Source organism: Glossina fuscipes, unplaced genomic scaffold, assembly GCF_014805625.2.
Source record: "Glossina fuscipes isolate IAEA_lab_2018 unplaced genomic scaffold, Yale_Gfus_2 106, whole genome shotgun sequence".
Lineage (NCBI taxonomy): Eukaryota > Metazoa > Arthropoda > Insecta > Diptera > Glossinidae > Glossina > Glossina fuscipes.
In genome coordinates this window covers 900,417-915,389 of record NW_023998449.1, presented here as the reverse complement: position 1 = coordinate 915,389, position 14,973 = coordinate 900,417, and the positions used below count along the sequence as shown (strand labels likewise).

Here is a 14,973-nt window from a genome sequence, read left to right as displayed (position 1 = left end):
CCCCCACGTGCATGTGTAGTTGTGCTTGTTGAGTGTTGAAAGTAAAACAGTGTTGCAAACTTAGCTGAAATCGAAAAAGGAATGCTGTAGTAATAGAAAATGAATGAACGAGAGAAAAAAAAGGAAGAAGAAGACGAAAAAATTCCAAATGCGCTTTTTTAACAAAGCAAGTTAATTCCCCGAGATGAAGTAAATTTTTTGCTGCAAAGAGATTGAGGAGACAGTCACAGAAGCTAAAGAAATCTGTAATATCATCAAGCCTGTGACATCTAAAGATTAGATGCTTAGCAGACACGACAACATTGCAAACTTCTCAAACATCACATGGTATAGCGCGAACCATTTTTAAATAAACTTTATCATGAGCCTATAAAGAATTTTGATTTGCCAGGAATTAAAAGAAGATATAGAAAAGTGTTTTATTTATAGAAAAGGCGATTGGATTTAACGCGTGCGATTTCTTTAAATTCGTCGTTTAGCTGTGGAAGGATGTGGTTGCGAATTGCCCGGATTGCTTCATTAGGAGTGTATTTGACGGACAGAATTATCCCATCAACACGAGCTCTCCCTGCATGAAAGTCGGCTTTTAAATTAAAAAAAAAACCGCAGTGGCCAGGTACCCAAACAAGGTGACAGTCATCCACTTGAGTCTCATGCAACATCTTATGAATTTCTCACACATATTGATTCTTCGCATCTCTTTTAGTTATTAGAAGTAGAGCTGAGTTCCTATCAGAAAAAAGAACGAACCTTTTGATACCATTAGAGATAGCAACCTTAAAGCATGTCTGATGGCGAGCAACTCAATACAAGTTGAGGAAAGTTCCTCCGGCACTTTAACTCAATGTACTGTTTTAGATAGATGTTTCACAACCGAGAAGCCACATACGTTATGTCCGGCGGAACCGTTGTTGGCATATATATCGTGAAGACTCTACATTTGTTAGTAGTGAAATTCAAGGGAGGAATTGAGTTTATCTTGAGTTTGATGATGTTACATCCAGATTGACAATCTTTGAAGGCTTTCTCATAATGCCTACGAAGGGTTAAGCTGTCTTTCATGCAATTGCAGATATGGTTGAAGTGGTAGCAAGTAAGGTCATATAAAACATCAAGAAACTCTCATATATTTAACCATTAGAGATAGGGAAGAAGTAGATCTGATCATCTGACCGTACTCCAAATAACACCGGGAACCTTGAAATCCCCCAATACCAAAAAGTTATAGTCAAACACTGATATTACAATCAGTTTGAATATGATCAGCAAACGGCATATAAGAATGAAAATCTGAATAAGGAAGAACATAGGCACAAGAAATGTAAAGATATCTGTTATACGATTGATCTTCACACACTTCGCTGGGGCTCAACCAACAGAAAGTATCATTTTGTACAATTGTAAGAGAGTATTCACACTATATATGGATTCCCAAGAGTACTCTGAGTAAGTGACGTATAAAGAGACTTACTTATATGAGTGTACTTGCATTCCTTCGCCCATCTTTTTCAAAGGCTAAACGCGACTTTGCTTTATTTGTTGAGGATCCTACACGTAAGTTAAATTTTAATTTTGAGTCAAGAAATTTTGAGTCATCGAAACTGACAATTTGCGTATACAATGCCTTATACGACTCTCTTGTGTGACGCCGGACGTTACTGGGTACCCAAGGTAAGCTCAAATTAAACGGTACTCTCCGAGCGCGCCGTGAGACGAGTACATCAAGGCACGCGATTCCCATGGCGAACTATACAAGGACTTACAGCCAATCTGTTCGCAGTATGGAGAGCTGGGCGCCCTTATTTTCGCCAGCCTTGTCAGCAATTTCAGATTATAATGGCTTTTCTTCTTCTTCGCATATTAATCTATTATTATTTATCTATTATCGACTCCACCAAATAGGGACAGTCGTAGAGCAAACGTAATAGATGGGTGCGGTAAATGCCGAATCTACCTTCTATTATTTGTAGATTAACGGCAGTTCGGTCGCAGACGACAGCCTTGACATGCAACTCTTCTATTCCATCCGCATGTGATGTACGGCCGTAGGCGTTTAGCAAGATATTAAACTGGGTCAATAGTCTCCGCGCTGCGAAGACGAGAACAGGTTTGTGCGGCTCGGTCTTCGTTGCGAACTCGTCACTGTATACTATCCTGTCCTGCATGCTCAGGACATCGCGAAATGTCTCTTCAGTATTCGTCTGATACTCATTCGCGTCGCCTGCGCCGAAAATACGCTTATCAAAGAGAAGGTATTTGACGTTATGTTCAGGAAATGGTCAAACGAGAGATTTTTAACCATTAATGCGTCTACGGTTGGACACTTACGTGGGCGGAAGCAAAATGCCTCCTTACAAACTGGAAAGTCAGTTTTTTTCTTTTCATAAAAAAAATAAGGAATTCTTCAAAGTTTTTCTATATATTTTTTGCAAAATTCATTCACATCACAATTGCTTCAATTGACAAAATTTTATTTATTTATTTTTTTTAAAAGAAAAAACAATGGCTTATTCATTTTCCTACAGCGTTGAATCCTTATAAATATAGAATGGTTTTGATTGCCTTACACACATGATTGAACGGAAGTTTTATCCTCACTAATTCTTTCTTAAGTTAATAAGCGCCTCGGCGACGCTGTTATCATATGTTCGTCGTCGCTCTTCTAGAAACTTTATTTTCATAAGTCATTTAGGTGCCTTTGCGAAAATCTAAATAAAATCTATAACTCAATCTTCACATACGATGCTTCCAGCTATCAAAGCTACTCTCTGTAGAATAGGGGCTCTAGCTATGTAGTGCATGAACTAATTGCTTATCTTTAAACTTTCGCATTAATCGTAAATAGAACTAAATATATATATATGTATATAGTGTTATGTATTATTATTAGGCGACCACTCATACACTACTTCCCGAGAAGTTTCTTTTGACATAAAAATAAAACCATGCTATTGATTAATCATGCTGCAGAGCTATTGATAATATGGACAGCCCCATTCTGTTCATTTTTTACTAGGCATTTACTTCAATTTACTGGACATTTAAACGCGCTTTTTGGAGGTAGTCTCTGCGTTAGAAACCTGTGTTCAGCACTTACGAATGCTGTGTAAATAGTGCCTATAGCCAATCGTATCCGCAAGTAGTTTGTTACCATAAAGGTAAATTTCTTTTAGAATACGCATAACTTAGAGGTTATATTACTTGGGCCATAGACAGTAACGGCGATAGTTTTTTTAAAAAAATATCATTTGGATTACATCCAGTGCAAATCCCAGATTCAGCGTTTGATTATGGGACTTGCGAATAATGGTGAATTGCCTCAAGCTAAGTCTTAATAATTGTTCCAAAGACTAAGGAGGTAAGGGAGAATGTGCTGCTTCTACATCAAAACACCATGTACCCGGTAAAGTAAAATTCCCGTTTCCGACAAACATGTTCTTCTTCTCGTTGCAGCTGAACCGAAACCTTAAAAGCTGTATAGCGCTATAGAGATATATACACGACATGTTATGGAGACTAATTTGTCTTTCACTATAATTTCGGCACAGCTCAGTGACAGTTGGATTGAGTGCGGAATTTTTCCCTGGAATTCTGGTTTATTGTTGAAATTCTTTACAAGGATATCACTTCGACAGACTCCTCCGCGAGCAACAAATTTTAAAGAGCCTCGTATTTCTGTCTTGATCCGCTTTCATCCGCAGACACGACCAATGTAGACGAATTGAGGTGGCTACTACGCACCATCTCCTCTTCTGGTAATGCCAGTGCACTTCTGGTTACCATAACGGTCACAGCTCCAGCAGATTATGTATCTGTTTCAACCTTAGTCGGTTTTTGCCAGACATGGGTTGAATAGGCTCTCCATCACAAGAAGAATTAGCCTGCCAGGAAGAAGGCCACCACAGCAAGGACGAACCAATAACTGCACTAAATTGTTTAAACAATTATCTTATTGCTCCAATTTAACTGGAGTGTTTGAATGCTTTCTTGATGACAAGCAACGCGTACCAACCTTCAGTACTTGCCAAAATATTACAGAATTGTTCTTACTAAATAACTGTTTAATAACATCTTTGTAGCTTATCGCCAGCTGTTTTCTTCTTAGGCTGCAGAACTTCGGAACAATTTATGTCGTGAGTTTAAAAACTTCTGTTTACAAACTCTCCCGGTTTACATGCAGGATTGATTACTTCAAAATTCAAGTATGCCTAGCCCAGATTGTCAACTCTGAAAGTCCTCGAAACTGTGCCCATCACCACATTGGATTTATCTTTGGTATGCTGGAAATCATTAGTGAATTTTACAATGTGTTCCAGAAACCTCGCCGATCTCGGACAGCTCTCAGTATTGAAATCTAATGCGTTGACGAATGGCTTATGATCAGCAAATATCACAATTTGTCTTGTCAATTAGATTGGAAGCAATTCTCCATCAAACGTGCTATAGTTGGTTTCAGAAGGACTTCGTTTTTTTAGAGAAAAACGCGTTTGTTATAATACACTCCCAATAGGTGTGCTCGATGCGCAGACTATAAGAATTAATTTTTCTTCGTTGTTAAAGGGAGTTAATGAAACATCTGAAGCAAAATTCTTTTTGATCTTTTCGAATGCTTCTGTTGCCGTTTGCTCCCATTGGAAAATTTTCTCATTTGTCTTGTTTAAAAAGTGAGAAATCGAACTTAAAAATATAACTAAATTTAGCGTATTATGCTAGTGATTTACGATTCGTTAAATTTTTGTAAAGATTTTACGGTCCTTAATTTTTCGAACATGCAAAAAGCTGTAATTTTCCCCTCCCTTTTCAGATATTTCGAACCCAAATATGCATTTATTTGGGTTCATAATAAATGCGAATTTGTCTAATTTTGCGAACAAGATTATCAGGTGTTTTGATAATCCAATCCATTCAAGACTTCATTTACTAATCTTTGAAATGTTTACGAAGAATGTCGAAGTCGAAAAGGTACATCGTAAATCATACATGACGAATATGTTAGTATGCTTTAACGAGATCTATTTTCAAAAAGAATTTTTTATTCTTCAAATCTAAATTCATATCCTTAAAGTAAGCAAATAGATACGTATTCGTGTTAATACGTTTAAACATCTTTAGTCCCAGCAAGGAAGCCAACCTTAGGGTTCTTCTTGGTTGTTAAATGATGCGGCCGTCGCTGAGTGAGGCAATCTGCAAGTATTAGACTTGACAAAACATTCAAATTCTGCCTTGCCTATATTATGTTTGATTACATAAAGAAGTCTGGGCTTGGCAAACTGAAGTAGTCCTCATGTAACCAAGCTATGGGCAACTGAAATAGTCAGGTTCTTGTGTTAAACTCAGAAATTTTTTGAGTAACCTGATGTAGTGATTTTCTACTCCAAAGAGAAGGGAGAGGGAGGAGTATATTGAAAAGCAAGTGCATTCTCGGGCAAACTTCTTAATGGATCACCTTATTCTTTACGTTTCACCTAAATTAATATCCCGTACATCTCTTTCAATGCAATGTTTAGTTCATACTCTTCTCTTCATTGCCAATTGTTGCCTCAGATTTTCAAACATCTGTATGACGTGAACGTTATAAAAGATGATATTATTTTTATCTTAATTCTTAATTTTATTAACACGTTTGACACATTAAAAAGATAAACGAATTCTCTATTCAAAATAGAAACGTTATTTATTTTGTTTTATTTATTTATTTATTTACTTTACTTACTTATACATGAAACTCAACTAAAACAAATTGACAGTCGAATTCAATTGACTTTTACAGTAAATCTTACATTAATTAATATTAAAACCGCGTATAAGCATAATAAAACAAATAAGAGGGAAAAAAAGCATTCAAGCAACTAGCAGAGAACCACGCCCATAACGACTACAGGACCAAATTGCAAATGAACTCTCAGGTCATGGCAAACATGCAAACGCTTTGCAAGCGATAACAGGAAACAACAATTAATTGTCGAATCATAATGAGTTATTAAGGTTAAAATTTAATTTTAAGTACGACATAGGTAAAACAGCAATGTTGCTGTAATGGAATTGAAAGAGTCCGATGATGAGAATAAGTCACAGACGTCATTTAGATTTCTGTAAACAACGCTTAGGTTTCTTAAACAGCTCGTAATTGCATTTATAATGACTAAGCTTAACCAAGATAAAGTGCCAAGAGAAGCGGTTAGGGACATTAGCGCTTATTTCACCAAGTAATGCAGGCGAGTCAATAGTACCATAAATTACTCTGATTACGAAGGAAACACCAAGAATAAATCTACGTTACTCAAGAGACGGTGAGGACAAAAGTAGCAACAAAAAACAGAAGCAACCTATTTTCGTAGGGGGGAAGAGAGGCAATCAGATCCAAATTCCTAAGGCAAAACAGCAAGAATTGTTTTTGAACAGATTCAATTGAATCTAGATAGCACCTATATGAAGAAAAACGCACAATCAATGAAATACTGACCTCCTTCTTAAGAAAGAAATCGTCTTACATTTGTTAAGATTTAGTTTCAGAAGATTTATCGAGCATCATGCATCCAACTTATTTAAATAAACTGACGTGACGTGATTCTACGGAATACGAAGAAAACAGTTTCACATCATCAGCATACATTAATGGGAGATCATTAACGTATAAGCTAAATAAAATGCGACGTAAGTGGGTGCTTTGAGGTACGCCAGACGTTGATGAAGTTAAACAAAACCCTGTCTGATCTATTGTGCAGATAAGAGCTTACCCATTTCACTAAATAGAGAGGGAAGTCAGAGGCTTGGAGTTTAAAGATGAGTATTTTATGGTCAACCAAATCAAACGCTTTGCTTAAATCAGTGTATATGACAAGAAAACATGAGAAGTAAACTTCATCAGATTGGTGACCGTGGATCTTCCTTTTCGAAAGCCATGTTGGAGAGGAGAAATATACGATTTGATAGCAAAGGCCATATGTCTACTTCCACTTTTGTGGATAGGAATAAGGAAATTCCTCTTCCAACACGAAGGGAAAACACCTTAATTCAAGGAGAGGTTAAAAATCTTTGAGATCACACCACATAACAGTCTGGCAACTGACGCGCCCCAGATCGTAAGTTTTTGTTAGTTTTTTTACTAAAAATTTTTTTTGTTTTCGTTTTATACGCCTTTAAAACTGGGTATTTATAAAGTATAAAAGGATTGAACGTGTAAAGTGTAAGAATTACATTATTTACATTAAAATTTTTGTGATTTTCATTTTGGTTCTTGCGATTAGCTCTTGTGCTCGCCATAGTAAATCTCTTCCGAAATTTTTTTTTTTTTTTCTTCCTTTGGTGTAAATAGCTTTTCTCTTGGCTTGGCTACCGTTGCTTCAGTAGTGTAAATTTTACGTGTAATTTAAGAGATGTGAAGTGGCCAAGCGGTCTAGATCCACCGATTTGGTCGTTGCATTGGGTGACTTCAATTTGCCTCAAGTCACTTGGTGTAACACTGATAATTCTGGCTGTTTGGTTCCTACTTCAACGTCTGATAGGGCTGTTGTGTTCTTTAGTGAATTGTTTGATCATAATTTGGGTCAATATAATCGTACTCTTAATTGTAATGGTAGACTGCTTGATCTCTGCTTTGCCAATTTTCCCGAGATTTACGTAAATCGTTGTCCACCTTTTAGTTTACATGAGGATCCTTATCATCCATCAATATGCATTTCCTTTCATCATAAGAATGATGGTTTGTTGAATTGCCTTAATGTGCCAAATCAAACTTTTTTAAATAATTATTATGATTTTCATAAAATCAATAGTGTATTACTAAAACATCGTCTTTCACATCTGACGCTTGGTTTCTCAACCGGTAGTATTGAAAGCTTATTGCCATCGTTCTACAATACATTAAATCTAGCTATTGCTGCATCTGTTCCGATCAAGCATTGTCGACCTCGAAGCAGATGTCCCCCGTGGTTTAATAAGACAATTAAATATCACAAGAATAGAAAAAACTCGCTATTGAAAAAATATTCGAAAAGTGGCTCTGCGCTCGACTATGTCGCTTACTCGGTGGTAAGGCCTAGATTTAACTCCCTCAACCATCATTATTACTGCGGACACCTTCAGTTCATTAAATCCTCTCTGTTTACTAATCCTAAATTCTTCTTTAAATTTGTTAACTCTAAAAGAAAAATTTCCACATATCCCTCTCATGTTTCTTTTAATGGCTCTGGTTCCTCGGATGATTTTGAAATCTCAAATCTATTTGCTGAGTATTTCCGACGAAACTTTTCGATTGCTAATTTCGATTTATCAGCAAACTACCCATATCCTATAACTAACTCGGTTTCAATACCTAACTTGGTTATTTCGGAAGATGATGTTTTCAAAGGGTTGAGTTCTCTAAAATACAGTTGTTCGCCTGGACCTGATGGAATTCCATCATGTGTACTTAAATCTTGCGCTGTCGAGTTGTGTGGTGTGGTCTCAAAGATTTTTAACATGTCCTTGTATTCAGGTGTTTTCCCTTCACTTTGGAAGAGTAGTTTCCTTATTCCTATCCACAAGAGTGGAAGTAGACAATTTGTTGAGAACTACAGAGGCATAGCCAAATTGAGTGTCTTGCCCAAGGTGTTCGAGCGTATTGTGACTCAGCATTTGGCCTTTGCCATTAATTCGTATATTTCTCCGCACCAGCACGGCTTTCGGAAAGGGCGATCTACAGTCACCAACTTGTTAGAGTTTACCTGTCATGTTTTCAAGGCTTTTTCTAGTGGCTCTCGCACAGATGTCATTTACACTGATTTAAGCAAAGCATTTGATATGGTTAACCATATCTTACTTACCTTTAAACTCCAAGCCTCTGGCTTCCCTTTCTATTTAGTGAAATGAATAAGCTCTTATCTGCACAATAGATCCTTCAGAGTTTTGTTTAACTCCGTCAGCTCGGATGAATTCCCCGTTATGTCTGGCGTACCTCAAGGAAGTCACTTAGGTCCCATTTTATTTAGTTTATACATTAACGATCTCCCATCGGTGGTTAATTCCAGCCAGATCTTAATGTATGCTGATGATGTGAAACTGTTTTCTTCCTTCTCTGTTGAATCGCAATCACATCAGCTTCAAGGTGATTTGGATAATTTTGTTGCATGGTGCTCTTTGAATCTCCTGAAACTAAATCTGAGTAAATGTAAGAAGCTTTCATTCTCAAGAAGAAAGTCATTCATTACTCCGTATTTCATAGATTCGCATAAGTTGGAGGACGTCGATTCGATTACAGATTTAGGCGTTCTATTTGACCATAGGTTACGTTTTAACTTGCATATTGAGCTCTCGATTAGCAAAGCTAGGTCCGCGCTTGGTTTTATAAAAAGGTGGTCTAAAGAGCTTGATGATCCCTACATTACGAAAAGGCTGTACATGTGTTTGGTTAGACCCATACTCGAGTATGCCTCAGTTGTGTGGTCTCCTTCATATAGGTGCTACGTAGATTCAATTGAATCAGTTCAAAAGCAATTCTTGCTGTTTGCCCTTAGAAATTTGGTTTGGGATCCGATTGTCTCTCTTCCTCCGTATGATAATAGGTTGCTTCTGCTGTCCCTACCGTCTCTTGAGAAACGTAGATTTGTTCTTAGCGTTTCCTTTCTAATTAAAGTAATAAATGGTGCTATTGACTCGCCTTCATTACTTGGTGAAATAAGCTTTAATGTCCCTAACCGCTTCTCTAGGCACTTTATCTTGGTTAAGCTTAATCAGTGTAAATTTAATTATGAGCTGTTCAATCCGCTCAGAGTCGTTTGCAAGAACCTAAATGACGTCTACCACTTATTCTCGTTATCGGACTCTTTAAAGTCCATTGAAGCAACATTGCTTAATACGCGCGATTTACCTATGTCGTATTTAAACTAGCTTTTATCCTTAAAAAGTCGTTACGTTTCGAAAGTGAATTATTGTCAATTTATTATCGGTTGCCAGGCTTATGCATGTTTGCGATGGCTTAGGGGTTCATTTGCAATTTAGCTCCTATGCTGATAGTGTACATGCTTTTTTTTCTTTTCTTCTTATTTGTTTTATTATACTTATACTCAATTTTATTGTTAATTAATATTAGTTTTGCATTAAGAGCCTATTGAACTCGACTGTTATTTGTTTAGTTGAGTTTCTAGTATAAGTGGAATAAAATAAATAAATAAATAGATAAAAATAATTTTTCTGATTTTTATTCCCTTTTTTTTTGTGCTTTCTTTCGTTCTTTTTCTTTCTTGTCACAGTGACAATGTAACGCAGAAGTTTTACTAAATTTCTTAAATTTGTAGATAAGTGTTGTGAATTCTTTTGAATTTGTTCTTTTTTGTCCTAATAATTCACTTCTTTCTTTTTGTTGACTTGACATGGAGTGCTTACACAATGCATACACAATGTCGCGCAAAAACAGGCCCGGAATCGGACAGATTCGTTTCTTGTTGGCTCCGCGAGCGCTTTGGTCATGTAAAGTGTGCCGGTATTCTAGGCCGTCCTGCTGACGCAGTCGCTGACCCTTCCAAAGGCTTAAGATGGTGATTTTTTATATATGGGGAGATCCGAATTTGGGGAAATATAGGAGCAGGTTATAAATAGATGTTTATTAGGCATTCTCACTCGAATGGCGGTAAATTCAACATCAGGAGTAGTAGGAAATTCAACGGACGAGACTGACGCAGATATGACAATTAATACACAACCACCAATGCGGCTCAATTGATCATTTCTGAAAACCTGAAACGGAAAGTTACGACAAATGTAGATCAGGCTTTAACTAAGTTTCACTGAAGGCCAAACAGGAAAACTCCGTGCTCACTGAATTTAGGAAAGTAGAACGAATTTTTGAATTTAGGCCCCTTACATTTTGATAAATAGAAATGGGTATAAAGAAACATTTAGTTTTTTGAAGGCGACAATCTCCAGGGATATATTCCTTAATTAAGGATCCTACGGGCCACAGTGGTTTGTTTAATAACATATCACTGTTTTGATTAGGAACTAGTATTTTAAAAGAGGAGATTGCCCTAGATTGAGAAGGAGCCATTTTTAAAACGCTAAGGTGCTTTAAGTTGACTGGTGGTACTTTCGCCGCCAGATAACTTTTTATGTTATACACCGATGTTTCAGGTGCCAGTCTTGGCACAAATATTGCTTTTTTGGGAAGAACTGCCTTCAAGCAAATATCATCTGCTCTAGGAGCAACAAGGTTTGTGGATGGGACGTTTAAGTTGGGGAGAATATAGAAGGACTAACCACACTTGCACGAGCAGCTTGTGCGACGTGCCCCATTTGGCGGTCAGCATTCACACTCAAGCAGCCAGGGGGAGAGAACGTTTTACTATTGTCATTATTAGCTGTAGGCGACGCTGTAGATTGAGTGACGCCAATGGGAGGAGATAACCTTGCCACTTCAGCATAGCTCAAACCAGAAAGACTTCCCGACTTATATGTAACTTTTCCTTACCGACTATCTCAACAGTAGCCGAAACGCTAACGTTCTTTGTAGACTTTGAGGAACCGCTTACTAGTATCAACGAATAAGACTTAAAGAATTCTGAGGTTACAAATCACACGCTACGCTACAAGTTGCAACTTTGGTAACTGGGGAAGAAAATTAGTGCGCAATATTACACACTTTATCCTTTTAAAGGATTTTTATGTAGTTTACCCATGGTTAGCCGTTTGCTGAGTCACAATTCGCTCGAACAGTTTAGGTAAGACACTCAACTTGGCAATGCGTCCGTAGTTCTCAACAAGTTGTGTACTTCCACTTTTGTGAATAGGAAAACTTTCAACGTGTTCGCATGGCAATAATTTGTCTTTTCTTACTATATCAATGTTTTCAAATCTTTCTTCTAACTATACCTTTGTTTCTTTGGATTTCTCCTTTATCCTTTCTTGTCAACCTTTTTTTTTATTTTGTCACAGCTTCAGCAAAACTCAAGGAAAATACAACATAAATTAATCCCTGAGCGCATCTGAAAAATTATTTGTTCTCAAATTTACACAACCTGTATGGCGAAAAATTCTTATCACACTTTTCCGTTTTTTTCCGATTTCTTGTTCTACCATCAGAAAAACGAAGACATAATCCCTTAAAGGTACGGCCGTCTTAAATTTTGATTAATCACACTGTTGGTTTGTGTACTCCGTTTTATTCTCCTAGTTATAGTTAGCAAATATTAATCAACCACCTCGCGAAGTGCACCATAATTAACTTAGGATTAACACATTCCGCCACTCACCAAATCGCGGAGTCCACCAAGTTCTTAGAAGATCTGTTTACAAATTATTTGTAAGATTTTATATATACAACGCTTTAACTCGTGTTCCGGTCTTGTCCGTTCGTATATTGCAATTCAACTTTTTTGACTCGACTCTCCCGATTCTCTTTTCACTAATTTTGCGATTGACTTTCCACAAATATTTTGTTTGTAGACGCTTTCACAAGCAAGTTACCACTACCTAAGTTCCTCAGGACATATTTAATCCCTTAATTTGTCTTCCTGCTAAGTTTTCCGTCAATTGTTGTTAATCTTTTCGCTAATCGTCAGGCTAACGTGCCTTGAAAGTGTAAAGACTAATTTTCATGAAAACTCAAATCAACAAATATCGCATTTTCGTAACAATATCTGCATTTGAGGAATGTAGAAAATAGTTTTAAACATTCATTCTTGTTTACGGTATGACTAATTGGCGTAAAACTTCAAAACAGGAAAAAGAAAATGTAATCACTTGTAACTTTGTGTGGGCATGGCCGACTTTTCAATTGGGATCAATTGTTCTTGTAATCCTGATATTAAGTCCGATTGTATGGCTCTCACTATAGTATATAGTGCATTTTGCAGTTCTGTATCAAAGAGGCTCCTATCGATTACCACCCACAATCGTGATGTGGCCGAAAAGTCTAAACCTACTGATATAGTCATCGCGTTGGGGTAGTTCCTTTTTCCACAAATCACTTGATGCTGTAGGACTAATTCTGCGTGTATTGTCCCCACTTTCACATCTGATAGAGCAATTGTTTTATTCAATGAATTGTTTGATCATAACTTACTTCAATACAAACGTAATTGTAGTGGCAAACTGCTAGACCTTTGCTTTGCCAACCTCCTGGAGATAGTTGTAAATCGCCGCCCACCTTTTGGTTTACCAGAGGATCTGCATCGTCCAGCAATTTGCATTTCTCTTTATTACAGGCATGACGGTCCGTTGGACTATTCTAACGTGTCAAATCAAACTCCTAATTCCGATTTAAATTTTAACTACTCGCATCTAATAACTGATTCGGCTTCGATTCTTAACTTGGTTATTTTAGAAAATGATATTTTAGATGGATTGAGGTTATTAAAATATAGTTCTGTGCCTGCACTTGACGGGATTCCATCATGTATACTGAAATCATTCCCTGTCGAACTATGTAGTGCTTTCTTCATGATTTTTTATCAATCCCTCATATTTAGTTATTTCGCTTTGTGTTGGAAGAGTAGTTTCCTAATTCCAATTCACAAAAGTGAAAATAGGCATCACGTTGAGAACTATAAATAACCAACATGATTGTCTTACCTAAATTGTTTGAATCAATTTTTACCCAGGATTTAGTTTTTACTATCAAAGCTTATAGTTCTCCATTCCAGCATGACTTTCGGAGAGAAAGATCTAGTGTCGCGAATCTCTTAGAGTTTACTTGCCATATTTTCAAGGCTTCTTTTACTGGCTCTTTCAAGGATGTCGTATGTGCTGATTTTAGTAAGGCTTTTGACTTAATTACAGATATTCAAAATATGTGCCTCTGGCTTCTTTTTCAATTTAACTTCATCGTCTGGGATGAATTTGCTGTGAGGTCCCTGAAGGCAGCAACTTAGGACATGTTTTTATTATATTATTCATGAATGATCTCCCCTCGGCGGTTAAATACAGCAAGATCGTACTGTACGCTGAAGACGTTAAACTGTTTCCTTGCTTCTTCTTGGAATCGCAAACGTATTAGCTTCAAATTGACTTAAATAATTTAGTTATATGGTGCTTGTTAAATGTTATGAAATCCAAACTAAAAAAATGCAAAAAGCTTTCTTTATTAAGAAGAAAGTCATTCAGTATTGAGTATTGCATTGACTGGCACAAGTTGGGAAACGTTGGTTTGTTCATCGATTCAGGGATTCTATTTGACCAAAGATTACATTTTAATTTGCACATTGAGGTCATGTCACGGTCTTAGCCCCTTTCGGCCGGTAGAGCATATAAATATACATATATATCTTTTTTTTTGACCTGGGGTTTGGCTCTCGGAGCCTCCTGACAAAGAAAATAAAAATAAACTAAATGGAAAAGTCCCGTCGGTTGTCTGCTGTCCGTCTGTCCACGGTGAGTCAGTCGGTCGTCGTCTGGCGTCGGCCCTACATATGCACACCCCCTTTCTCCGCTCAGCTACAGCGATGGCAGCTGTAGCGCTTACCTACTCATCGGGGACACAAACAACAGGGGAGTAAATAACTAAAGTAACTTACAATACAATCCTCTCGCGATGTCGTGGCTGTCTCCTTCGGCGGCTCCTGTCCACGGCAAGGAAGTAGGAAGTTCGTCTTACGTCGTCGGCACAATCTCAACACAGCTGGGATGTAGGCGCATGTGGGTGCACGCAATTCATAGGTTACCGGAAAATTATTCTTCTCCTATCTATCCTTTCTTCTTTCGTATAGAAACGCTTTTCTATTTTTTTTTTTTGTTATAAAACATTGTTCAGCTAAAACGCCTTGTTTTTCCTTTATTTACTTTTTTTTTGTTTGTATTATTCTTACATTACAGCCAAGTTTTACAATCGTAGAATTTCTGTACAAATAATTGAATTAGGTGACACAGTCTTTTTCGTGATGGCCAAATGGTAGTAACCACCTCACAATATGTACATAAATATATTTTTTCCTTTTTTTCCTATTATTTATTTTTTTATTTTTTTGTTCCAAAAGCACGCATGCAAAAAGAAATTCCTTTTTT

General features: G+C 37.1%; 1 long non-coding RNA gene across 1 annotated transcript; it reads left to right on the top strand.

The window, feature by feature from the left end:
* The first annotated feature begins 235 nt into the window (after positions 1–235).
* Positions 236–674, top strand: LOC119638675. The gene is made up of 2 exons (XR_005247474.1): positions 236–327; positions 430–674. It is a non-coding gene; the product is annotated as an uncharacterized LOC119638675 (long non-coding RNA).
* The last annotated feature ends 14,299 nt before the right edge of the window (positions 675–14,973 follow it).